This window comes from Anabrus simplex, chromosome 2 (genome assembly GCF_040414725.1).
Source record: "Anabrus simplex isolate iqAnaSimp1 chromosome 2, ASM4041472v1, whole genome shotgun sequence".
Lineage (NCBI taxonomy): Eukaryota > Metazoa > Arthropoda > Insecta > Orthoptera > Tettigoniidae > Anabrus > Anabrus simplex.
In genome coordinates, this window is record NC_090266.1 from 31,678,438 (window position 1) to 31,691,800 (window position 13,363).

At 40.6% G+C, this 13,363-nt stretch overlaps 1 protein-coding gene across 1 annotated transcript in view; it reads left to right on the forward strand.

Annotated features, from left to right (window-relative positions):
• LOC137498433 (zinc-regulated GTPase metalloprotein activator 1-like) overlaps positions 1 to 13,363 on the forward strand; it is a 562,086-nt gene that overhangs the window by 348,746 nt on the left and 199,977 nt on the right. The gene's annotated exons all lie outside the window — the stretch shown is intronic.

The following is a 13,363-nucleotide window of genomic DNA, read 5'->3' on the forward strand; positions in this document are numbered from 1 at the left end:
TTATAAGTCAAGCATTGTCCCATAAGTTTTCAATGTGGAAGAAGTCTAGGGAAATAATTGGATTTCTTGAAGAGAATCTTAAATAGGAAAAGTCTGTGTGAAAATGTTCCTGCTGGTGCAAACATCAAATTCATATTGAATACTCTTAACACAGACCAATATTTCAGACATGCATGAATTGCGTGTGGATTTCTGACCGAAAGCACATTAATCTGTAGTAATCCTATTACTAAACAATTCCTAGGGACCTGTGTTGATACTGGTCTGGCACCATACTTATATTGGCCTCTGAAGTTGTCTTCCATCAATCAATCAATCAATACTGATCTGCATTTAGGGCAGTCGCCCAGGTGGCAGATTCCCTATCTGTTGTTTTCCTAGCCTTTTCTTAAATGATTGCAAAGAAATTGGAAATTTATTGAACATCTCCCTTGGTAAGTTATTCCAATCCCTAACTCCCCTTCCTATAAACGAATATTTACCCCAATTTGTCCTCTTGTATTCCAACTTTATCTTCATATTGTGATCTTTCCTACTTTTAAAGACACCATCCAAACTTATTCGTCTACTCATGTCCTCCCATGCCATCTCTCCACTGACAGCTCGGAACATACCACTTAGTCGAGCAGCTCGTCTCCTTTCTCCCAAGTTTTCACAGCCCAAACTTTGGAAATTTATTGAACATATCCCTTGGTAAGTTATTCCAATCCCTAACTCCCCTTCCTATAAATGAATATTTGCCCAAATTTGTCCTCTTGAATTCCAACTTTATCTTCATATTGTGATCTTTCCTACTTTCAAAGACGCCGCTCAAACTTATTCGTCTACTAATGTCATTCCACGCCATCTCTCCGCTGACAGCTCGGAACATACCACTTATAATACCAATATAAATGGTCTGTTATTGGACATTATAAATTTTCCAGCTAGCTCATTCTTGGTTGCCAGCGTTTCGTCAACCAAGAATGAGTTAGCTGGAAAATTTATAATGTTCATAACGGACCATTTATATTGGTAATTTAAATTTACTCATTTGGAACAAATATTTCTGATTCCCTATGGGAATCAACATCTATATCAACATACCACTTAGTCGAGCAGCTCGTCTTCTTTCTCCCAGGTCTTCCCAGCCCAAACTTTGCAATATTTTTGTAACGCTACTCTCTTGCCAGAAATCACCCAGAACAAGTCGAGCTGCTTTTCTTTGGATTTTTTCCAGTTCTTGAATCAGATAATCCTGGTGAGGGTCCCATACAGTGGAACCATACTCTAGTTGAGATCTTACCAGAGACTTATATGACCGAGCTCGATAGCTGCAGTCGCTCAAGTGCGGCCAGTATCCAGTATTCGGGAGATAGTAGGTTCGAATCCCACTGTCGGCAGCCGTGAAAATGGCTTTCTGTGGTTTCCCATTTTCACACCAGGCAAATGCTGGGGCTGTACCTTAATTAAGGCCATGGCTGCTTCCTTCCCACTCCTAGCCCTTCCCTGTCATATCGTCACCATAAGACCTATCTGTGTTGGTGCGGCGTAAAAGCAACTAGCTAGAGACTTATATGCCCTCTCCTTTACATCCCTACTACAACCCCTGAACACCCTCATAACCATGTACAGAGATCTGTACCCTTTATTTACAATCCCATTTATGTGATTACCCCAATGAAGATCTTTCCTTATATTAACACCTAGGTACTTACAATGATCCCGCGAACCTTCTACGCTGGCATAGCAGGGGGAGAGGTGATACTCCCACGTGGGACGTCGCAGGTGGCGGATAAGGGGGTCCTAACCGGCTTGCCAGCGGACTTGAGGGAAATAAAATATCTCTCGCAGACCAAACACACAACCCTCTGTGGGTGGAAGACTCAGACGAAGAGTACACCCACGGTATCCCCTGCCTGTCGTAAGAGGCGACTGAAAGGGACGACCAAGGGATGATTGTCTTGGAACCATGACACTACTTGTGATTAGTACCACTACACGAAGAGCATCATGGGTCGCTTTTACTTGCGTGTAGTACCACTATATTAGGTACCAAATAGGTTTGTGATTAGTAGCACACAGGAGCACCGTGCGGTAGGCTTTTGCAGTACCTACGATTAGTACCACCATATGAGCAGGACCATGGGATGATAGCTACCAGGGTTCTGCCTTGCCTGTGATTAGTACCCACTATGTGAGGAACACCACGGGATAGTGCAGGTCCTTGTGGCTAGTACTCTTATGTGATGAACGCCGTAGGTTTGCGTTGCCTGTAAATGGTGCCGCAAAGTGAGAAAACCCATAGGTCTGTATTATATGTTGAATTTCATAACCTGTGAGCAGTACCATAATGTGTGGAAAACCGCAAGTCTCTGCTACTTTTGATTAGTACCGCAACGTGACAAATACTATGGTTCTACTTTCCTAGCGTTAAGTACTGTTATGAGGGGCCGATAAGTTGGATTTTGGACCCCCTTTAGACTGCAAGCATCATCGATTCAGTGTTATGCTATAGCAGCAGTCCCTTGGTCAGTAATTCTATTGTTTTACGCCAGTTTCTGTGAATGTAAGGCATTGCGGGTCGCATCCACTGATTGTTTAAAATTCACGTCCATCCATTCATTCTTCGTCCTCACGTTTTGAATTCTGGTCAGTGGAAAATTTTGGACTTTAAATTTGTCATTCCATTTCGTCTCATTTCGTACCATTAGGGGCTAATGACCTTGATGTTAGGCCTCTTTAAACAACAAGCATCATCAGCATCTTACAATGATCCCCAAAAGGAACTTTCACCCCATCAACCCAGTAATTGATGATGATAATCATGCTTGTTGTTTTAAGGGGCCTAACATAGAAGGTCATCGGCCCCTACGCAGTAATTAAAACTGAGAGGACTTTTCCTATTTGTGAAACTCACAACCTTTCTAACCCCGTTTATCAACAAACCATTGCCTGTTGTCCATCTCACAACATTTTCGAGGTCACGTTGCAGTTGCTCACAATCTTAAACTTATTTATCACTCTATACAGAATAACATCATCCACAAAAAGCCTTACCTTTGGTTCCACTAGTTTACTCATATCATTTATATATATAAGAAAACATAAAGGTCCAATATTACTGCCTTGAGGAATTCCCCTCTTAATTATTACAGGGTCAGATAAAGCTTCGCCTACTCTAATTCTCTGAGATCTATTTTCTTGAAATATAGCAACCCATTCAGTCACTCTTTTGTCAAGTCCAATTGCACTCATTTTTGCCAGTAGTCTCCCATGATCCACCCTATCAAATGCTTTAGACAGGTCAATTGCGATACAGTCCATTTGACCTCCTGAATCCAAGATATCTGCTATATCTTGCTGGAATCCTACAAGTTGAGCTTCAGTGGAATAACCTTTCCTAAAACCGAATTGCCTTCTATCGAACCAGTTATTAATTTCACAAACATGTCTAATATAATCAGAAAGAATGCCTCCCCAAAGCTTACATGCGATGCATGTCAAACTTACTGGCCTGTAATTTTCAGCTTTATGTCTATCACCCTTTCCTTTATACACAGGCATTACTATAGCAACTCCCCATTCATTTGTTATAGCTCCTTCAACCAAACAATAATCAAATAAGTACTTCAGATATGGTACTATATCCCAACCCATTCTCTTTAGTATATCCTCAGAAATCTTATAAATTCCAGCCGCTTTTCTAATTTTTCAAATTTTGTACCTTTTAATACTTCTTTAGCATTAGTCTCCTCCTCTATCTGGACATTATCCTTGTAACCAACAATCTTTACATACTGCTGACTGAATACTTCTGCCTTTTGAAGATCCTCACATACACACTTCCCTTGTTCATTAATTATTCCTGGAATGTCCTTCTTTGAACCTGTTTCTGCCTTAAAATACCTATACATACCCTTCCATTTTTCACTAATATTTGTATGACTGCCAATTATGCTTGCCATCATGTTATCCTTAGCTGCCTTCTTTGCTAGATTCAATTTCCTAGTAAGTTCCTTCAATTTGTCCTTACTTCCACAGCCATTTCTAACTCTATTTCTTTCCAATCTGCACCTCCTTCTTAGTCTCTCTATTTCTCTATTATAATAAGGTGGGTCTGTACCATTCCTTACCACCTTTAAAGGTACAAACCTGTTTACACATTCCTCAACAATTGCTTTAAACCCATCCCAGGATCTGTTTACATTTTTATTTACCCTTTTCCACCGATCGTAGTTATTTTTGAGAAACTGCCTCATGCCTGCTTTATCCGCCATATGGTACTGCCTAATAGTCCTACTTTTAAGACCTTCCTTTCTATAACATTTATTTTTAACTACGACAAAAACAGCTTCATGATCACTGATGCCATCTATTATTTCGGTTTCTCTATGGAGCTCATGTGGTTTTATCTGCACCACATCCAGGATATTTTTCCCTCTAATTGGTTCCGTCACTTTCTGAAAAAGCTGTCTTTCCCATATTAGCTTATTTGCCATTTGTTGGTCATGCTTCCTGTCGTTCGCATTTCCTTCCCAATTGACATTTGGTAAAATCAGATCTCCCGCTACAATCACATTCTTTTCCATGTCGTTTCCCACATAGCTGATTATCTTATCAAATAATTCTGAAATCCGTGTGCTACACTTTGCCGGTCTGTAAACTCCAAAGACATCGAGTTGCCTATTATCTTTACAAATGAGCCTTACACCTAGAATTTCATGTTTCTCATCTTCAACTTCTTTGTAGCTTACCAATTCTTCTTTCACCAGAATGAATACTCCCCCTCCCACCATTCCTATCCTATCTCTACGATACACTCTCCAGTCATCTCAAAGTCTCTTAGTGCATTGGCACTGCCGGTGGCTCCAGTTAGCCTACGCAGTGGCCTCCACGGTATGCACTGGCCAGCGTATTGGTAGGTGTGCTAGGTACCAACTGATGAGCCCACCCTAGCACACGAGGGCGAAACGCTGGCAACCAAGAATGAGTTAGCTGGAAAATTTATAATGTCCAATAACGGACCATTTATATTGGTATCAGTATCCAGTATTCGGGAGATAGTAGGTTCGAACCCCACTGTCGGCAGCCCTGAAAGTGGTTTACCGTGGTTTCCCATTTTCACACCAGGCAAATGCTTGGGCTGTACTTTAATTAATGCCTCGACTGTTTCCTTCCCACTCCTAGCCCTTCCCTGCCCCATCGTCGCCATAAGACCTATCTGTGTCAGTGTGACGTGAAGCAACTAGCAAAAAAAGAAGTTTCACTCTCAGTTTCCCACTTACCCAGTCCATGGTCTCATTTAATCTTTTAAGTGGTGAGTTACCAGTTGACTGTTTGGTACCTCAGTGCTGAGTTTTTTCATTTGTATGTAAAAAAAAAATATTAGAAGCCTCAATTTTTAACTTATCAGTGGGGTGATTAGCTTAAAATGTTCGTAAATTTTGGTTGTTCATAAATCTAAATGCAAATGGAAAATCCTACAGTTATGTTCAATATTATTTTGAGAGAAAACAAAATTACACTTACGAGCCCATGGGTGCATTACCTTTATATAAAGTAAGGAGCCCAAAATATTATTATTTCCTAAAATCTGTAGGCAACTAATACATGTAACTTCTTAGAAGTATATGAGTTGATATTTTAAAATACTTTCCAAACCTGGAATGTGGTGATAGTTAATTTTTTTCCACTGGTTGTTTGTGATGCCGATTTGTTCAACTATCTGCACCAACTCCACTGGCACAAAAGTTTCTAAAAAATCAATGATTTTCCAGTTTTCATCAAACACTACTTGGCCCTCAGAGCCTGTCACAGTTACCTGAAACTCTGGTGAAGAAAAGTAATCCATCCGCCACAAAATTAGCGATAAAATAGCTTTTGTACACACCGTGATTTTCTTCTTTAGTTTAGAAGGAGGCTCTGTTTCTCTCTCACATACAATATTTTCGGCACTCTCTCTATCACTCTCACTTTCAAAATCACTTAACAATTCCTTAAAATGATTATCTCCATCATGACTTTCCGCTGTGGTTAAGAACTGAAAGATTCTGTGATCCGAAATAACATCGCTGCGAGAGCAGATGAGTTGTTGTTCCGTCATGTTTGTTTACATCACATCTACAAAAAGCTCTGTAAGTTACTTCCGGAAGCTATAAACTCTGATCAGTTAGTTCTACATAATACCCAACAGATGGCAGAACATGTCAGAGATCAAATTTGCACTCGAAAGTGAACCGGGAAACTTAATATTAAAATACTCGCCACCGTCTATAGACGGGCGTATAAAATACTCGCGCACCGTCTATAGACGGGCGTAGAACTGGTGGACCTGCCGCGTCAGCCCGTCTATAGGCGGACGTAGCACTCATCGGGTTAAATCCCCAATCACCCTCCTGTCAGTATCCCTCCTACAGAGTATTCCACTGATAACAATCTCCGCTTCCTTAAACTTTACCCGTGCTGCATTTGCCAGATCCCACACATCCCCAGCTATGTTGGTACTATATCAGCTTGCCTTACGTTTTTGGTACCAACGTGAAACACTACCACCTTCTCCTTCCCCTCCTCCCTCACTTCTACTTTCCTCAACATCTGGCTCAACCTAATTCCTGGATAACACTCTACCCTGCTTCCCTTTCCTCCACACACTTTCCCCACATGTCTAACGATGGAATTCCCTATGACCAGAGCCTCAAACCTACCCACCTCCTTTGATCCCCTCCCCTCCTGGTCAGCCCTATCTTTCCTGATAGCTGCGGAAGTGTACTTCCTCCTCCCTTTTCTCCTTCCCATGACCCTGTTCCACCTGTCTTTTCCTATCCTCTACTCTACAATTCCCTTTCCTACCTTTGCCCTTCCTTCTAATTCCACACATCTCGGCAACAGTTCCCTGTTCCTCATCTTCCCTCTGTTGTTCTACCTGGAGTGACTCGTACCGATTTCGCACAGACGCCTGTCCTGAATTTTGATCCTGAATAGAGCCCTTAGCCTGCAATCTCCTTCCTCTTAGAACATTAGACCACCTGTCTTTTACAACTCCCTCCTTTCCTTCTTCTCCCTCCTGTACACCTACTCTAACCTGTATATTGTTTGAGGGAGTCCTATCTTCCTTCCTGTCTTCTGTGAGAATCCTAATTATCTCCCTCAAACTCTCCAACTCCTCCCTCATACCCCTCAATGCCTTGCCACACCCACAGTTCCTACACTTGCACTCCTTAGCCATTCTTTACGGGGGAAAAATGAAAATAAAATAACTTATGTGCAGAAAAAATGAACGGAGGGATATATTGTCTGGGATAGTACTCAAAGTTCACACGACAATAAGGTATTTAATATACGACTACACTACAATACTACTTATTCAAACTCTATTTTTATCCTACAACACCCTAACAGGATAAAAACTGCTGTTAATTACTGAATACCAAAAGGAATACACAAGAATTATACAATTCTAAACTGTAATTAAGCCTATCCTAATTACAACAGAATTTTAGTAAGAGAGTTTCTATGGAAACCTCTACTATACCGGTACTACACAAATATTTTACAATAACAAAATAAGCACGCTAAATTCTAATACTACTCGTATGCTACTGTATAGTACACTACAATAATTTTAAACTACGTTCATCCGTATGAAAATTGCAAGTTTGAAATTTGCAAGAACTACTGTATCCAAAGATTACCAACAAAGCTAAATGCTTAGACAGGTTATTATTAGTACTATGCTCTAATAGATACACACGAAAGATACACACAAATATAGCAGGCAAGATACGGTACTATCTAAATATACTGTATCTACACTACAGTTCTCATCTGAAATGTGATTATATGAATTTTTACCGCTAGTGAATTACTATTATTTTCCTTACTTCGCGGGACGGAGAATAAAAGTGTCCTTAAATGCTGAAAAATATGAGGTTGTCTACTATAATTTCTGTCAAAACTACGCCGGGAGCTTGAACTGCAATATTATTGGGATATAGGAATTTGATTATTAACTTTTACTCGATGAATAAACAAAGGTGGAAAGTACAAAGTATGCAGGGAACTACGACTACAAATTATCGGAATAAAGTAATCAGCTGATTTTATATTTATTGACACTACCCTGTGCATGTAGTAACAATCATCAACAATTCTAATAGAATTCTAATAGAATCGTCAACAATCCAAAAACTGTTAAGTACCGTAATTATCCAGTGAAATTACAGGCCTCACCTTCATATGCACCCGGAATCTGATTTTTAGACACTGTTGCCAGTATCAAGGTATTGTCAACATATCACGTTCAACATATGCAGGAGTTTTGCTATACTTCTTGTGTTTTTTTTTTTTCCATCAGATTTCTGCTTTCTCAGGGAATTCATTTGTCTACACCAGTCTGTAAGCCTCTCATCCATATTTACATGCCTGACTAGTAATAGTGAATGCTCATCAAACCGGGGTATACAGGATAGTGAGTAGCCTTTTTTGGTGGTACTCTCACCCACATGTGGTTTTAGGTTGAGATGTGTGATGTTTTTCTTCTTCAGCATCACCCTCTCATATTTATGTAGGGTTGACAGAGTACAGTCACAGGTTTAAGACCGGATGCCCTTACTGTCACATGCTGGTCCTAATGAAAATCCCACCTGACATCGCCAGTGTTCGAACCCAGGATACCATGTTACACATCCTTACGGAGTATGTGGACCTGGTCGATCTGCGCCATAGTCTTAACCTCCCGAATACAATCTCCCTTATCTTGCAAGATGACGAGCAGTCAACAGACCTCGTCATCCGCTTTATGAGGAATAGTGGTCTATTTTTTCGTGTGTAACGATGTCCTTTGTGATAGTGTATTTCTGTCAATTGCGCTTTTATCTCATTGACTTAATTTTAGTTTGTGTTGCGTATTTTAATGTGTTATTTTAACATCTAACGTGAATTTTATATATATATATATATCTGTACTACCAGGCAATGCCTTATTCCTTTGTTTCCTGTATTTTCTTATATTTTTTTAGAAAATAAGGCATTGCGAATTAGACCCACTGATTTTTTTTTTAATCTCATACTCATTTTCCCTCCCCTGCGAACCATGTGACCTTGCCGCGGTAGGGAGGCTTGCGTGTCCCAATGAAGCAGATAGCCGAGCCGCAGGTGCAACCATATCAGATGGGTATATGTTGAGAAGTTGCAAGGGCGGCAGTCTGGATGATTGACTGATATGGCCTTGTAATAATACTCAACATGGCTTAGCTGTGTTGATACTGCTACACGGCTGAAAACAACGGGAAACTACAGCCGTAACTAACTCCCGAGGACATGCAGCTCTCTCTGTATGAATGATGTACTGATGATGGCTTCCTCCAGGGTAAAATATTCCGGAGGTAAACTAGTCCCCAATTCGGATCTCCGGGTGGGGACTACACACGAGGGGGCGATCATCAGGAAGATGGATACTGACATTCTGCAAGTCGGAGAGTGGAATATTAGAAGTTTGAATCGTTGTGGTAGATTAGGGAATCTGAAAAGGGAGATGGATAGACTAACGTTAGATGTAGTTGGTATAAGTGAAGTACGTTGGCACGAAGAACAGGATTTTTGGTCAGGCGACTACCGAATTATCAATACAAAATCAAACAGAGGAAATGCAGGAGTTGGTTTAACAATGAATAAGAAAATAGGGCAGCGGGTAAGCTACTACGACCAGCATAGTGAAATAATTATTGTCGTCAAGATAGACACCAAACCAATGCGCACCACTATAGTACAGATCTATATGCCTACTAGCTCAGCGGATGATGAGGAAGTCGAAAGAACATATGAAGAGATAGAAGATTTAATACAATATGTAAAGGGTGACGAGAATCTAATTATGATGGGAGACTGGAATGCAGTGGTAGGCCAAAGAAGAGAAGGTAATACCGTAGGAGAATTCGGATTAGGACAAAGGAACGAAAGAGGAAGTCGGCTGGTTGAATTCTGCACTGATCATAATTTAGTCCTTGCCAATGCTTGGTTCAAACACCGCAAACGACGGCTGTATATGGGGACGAGACCTGGAGACACTGGAAGGTATCAAATAGACTTCATTATGATTAGGCAGAGATTTAGAAACCAGGTGTTGGATTGCAAAACTTTCCCAGGAGCAGATGTGGACTCTGACCACAACTTGTTGGTCATGAAATGCCATCTGAAGCTGAAGAAATTGAAGAAAGGAAAGAATGCAAAAAGATGGGATCTAGACAAGTTGAAAGAAAAGAGTGTGAGGGATTGTTTCAAGGAACATGTTGCAAAAGGACTAAATTAAAAGGCTGAAGGAAACACAATAGAGAAAGAGTGGAAAGTCATGAAAAAAGAAGTCAGCAGGGCTGCTGAAGAAATGTTAGGAAGAAAGAAAAGATCGACTAAGAATCAGTGGATAACTCAGGAGATACCAGACCTTATTGATGAACGGCGAAAATACAAGAATGCTAGAAATGAAGAGGGCAGAAAAGAATACAGGCGATTAAAGAATGAAGTAGATAAAAAGTGCAAGGTAGCTAAGGAAGACTGGCTGAAGGCGAAGTGCAAGGGTATCAAAGGTTGGATGGTACTGGGAAAGGTAGATGCTGCATACAGGAAAATCAAGGAAACCTTTGGAGAAAGGAAATCTAGGTGTATGAATATTAAGAGCTCAGATGGAAAGCCACTTCTAGGGAAAGAAGGCAAAGCAGAAAGATGGCAGGAACATATCCAACAGTTGTATCAAGGTGAAGATGTAGATAATTTGGTTCTGGAACGAGAAGAGGCTGTTGAAGCTGATGAAATGGGAGACCCAATTTTGAGGTCAGAGTTTGACAGAGCTGTGAGCGACCTAAATAGGAACAAGGCACCTGGAATTGATGACATTCCCTCTGAATTACTGACTGCCTTAGGAGAAACCAGCATGGCAAGGTTATTTCATTTAGTGTGTATGATGTATGAGACAGAAAAAGTCCTACCCAATTTTCGGCAGAAAATTGTTATACCTATTCCCAGGAAAGCCGGTGCTGACAGGTGTGAAAACTTATTGCACCATTAGTTTAGTACCTCATGCCTGCAATATTTTAACACATTTTGTTTACAGAAGAATGGAAAAACAAGTTGAAGCTGAGTTGGGAGAAGATCAATTTGGCTTCAGAAGAAATGTAGGAACACGTGAAGCAATCCTGACTTTACGCCTGATCTTAGAGGATTGAATCAAGAAGGACAAGCCCACGTACGTGGCATTCGTAGATCTAGAAAAGGCATTCGATAATGCTGATTGGACCAAGCTATTTAATATTCTAAAGGTGATTGGGTTCAGATACCAAGAACGAAGAATTATCTACAATCTGAAAAAAAAAATCAGTCTGCAGTGATAAGAATCGAGGGCTTTGAAAAAGAAATAGCATTCCAGAAAGGAGTGAGGCGAGGCTGCAGTTTGTCACCCCTCCTTTTCAATGTTTTTATAGAACAGGCAGTAAAAGAAATCAAAGAGGAATTTGGAAAGGGAATCACAATCCAAGGAGAGGAAATCAAAACCTTGAGATTTGCCAATGATATTATTTTATCTGAGACTGCAGAAGATCTCGAGAGGCTGCTGAATGGTATAGACGAAGTCTTGGGTAAGGAGTACAAGATGAAAATAAATAAGTCCAAAACAAAAGTAATGGAGTGCAGTCAAACGAAGGCAGGTGATGCAGGAAATATTAAATTAGGAAATGAAGTCTTAAAGGAAGTATATGCATCTTGTTACTTGGGTAGTAAAATAACTAACGATGGCAGAAGTAAGGAGGACATAAAACGCAGATTAGCACAATCAAGGAAGAACTATCTTAAGAAAAGAAATTTGCTCACTTCAAACATTGATATAGGAATTTGAAAGATGTTTTTGAAGACTTTTGTGCGAAGCATGGCATTGTATGGAAGTGAAACATGGACAATAACTAGCTCAGAAAGAAAGATAATAGAAGCTTTTGAAATGTGGTGTTACAGAAGATTGCTGAAGGTGAGATGGATAGATCGAATCACAAATGAAGAGATACTGAATCGAATTGGCGAGAGGAGATCGATTTGGCTATATTTGACGAGAAGAAGAGATAGAATGATAGGACACATCTTAAGACACCCAGGACTTGATCAGTTGGTTTTTGAAGGAAGTGTAGGTGGTAAGAACGGTAGGGGTGGACCGAGGTATGAATATGACAAGCAGATTCGAGCAGATGTAGGATGCAATAGTTACGTAGAAATGTTAAGGTTAGCAGAGGATAGGGTGTCATGCAGAGCTGCATTAAACCAGTCTGTGTACTGATGACCTAAACACAACATCACTCATTTTTCTTCATTGCCATTTTTTAAAAACTCTAGTCAGTGGATACTTTTTAAAATTTTAACTATCACATATTATGTTGTCCATCTCGTTCCATTTGGGGCTGATGACCTTTGATGTTAGGCCCCTTAAAACAACAAGCATCATCATCATCAGCGAACCCAGGATGCTCAGGTTGGGTGTCAATAGGCTAGAGCTGTGCACAGCCATCCTATGTAGATACTTAACTCTCTCATCACTCTATTCTTCTTGGCACTTATTGTTCTCAGTTTGAGCACGTTGGGTTGTTTATGAGAGGGTGTCATGCAGAAGACAGTAACAGTAATTTACACTTTATTATGTACAAGGCCTGCTCAGAAAACAACCAAATTTGAAATACCTCTTTAGGGGAGTAACTGCAGCCTAGTTAGCTTTGTCGCCCCTACTCTATGAATACTGTACAACACAGCCAATGCCGTTTCCAGTCCTGTTGAGCAGTTTGGGGGATCGCATGCTGTTCCACCTGTGATATCTTCAGTTGACTGATATTGTCCTTTCAGGGTGAATTTCATTTTTTGGAATAGAAAACTGTCTGCTGGGGCTAGGTCAGGTGAGTGCTGTGAATGGGGAAGCACAGTTGTTTTTTTAGATGTGCATGAGCTTGTGCATTGTTATGGTGGATGCTCCAGGAATTGTTTCTCCCCAATTCTGGTCTTTTTCTCCTGGCATTTTGTCTCACATGTCTCAAGACTTTGAGATAATACCACCAGTCCACCATCCATTGTTTGAAAGTAGGAATTGATGGTGCACAACACCGTTGATGTCATAAAAGACTGGCAACAGCACTTCTGTATTCGACCTGACCTGAAACCGCTCGTAACTATGGGTACGACTCTTGCACTGATCACTGTAACCTGTCTTCATCGTTTGTAATGTCGTCATAAGCAATTTCTGCAGCTTGAAGCAGAAGCAAATGTTGATACGCTGCTCTTAATATTCAGCCATTCTACTTGTTGCCGAGGGAGGATACCGCTGTATAGCACTACTTAACAGCAACCGCTGGCACTTTCAAAG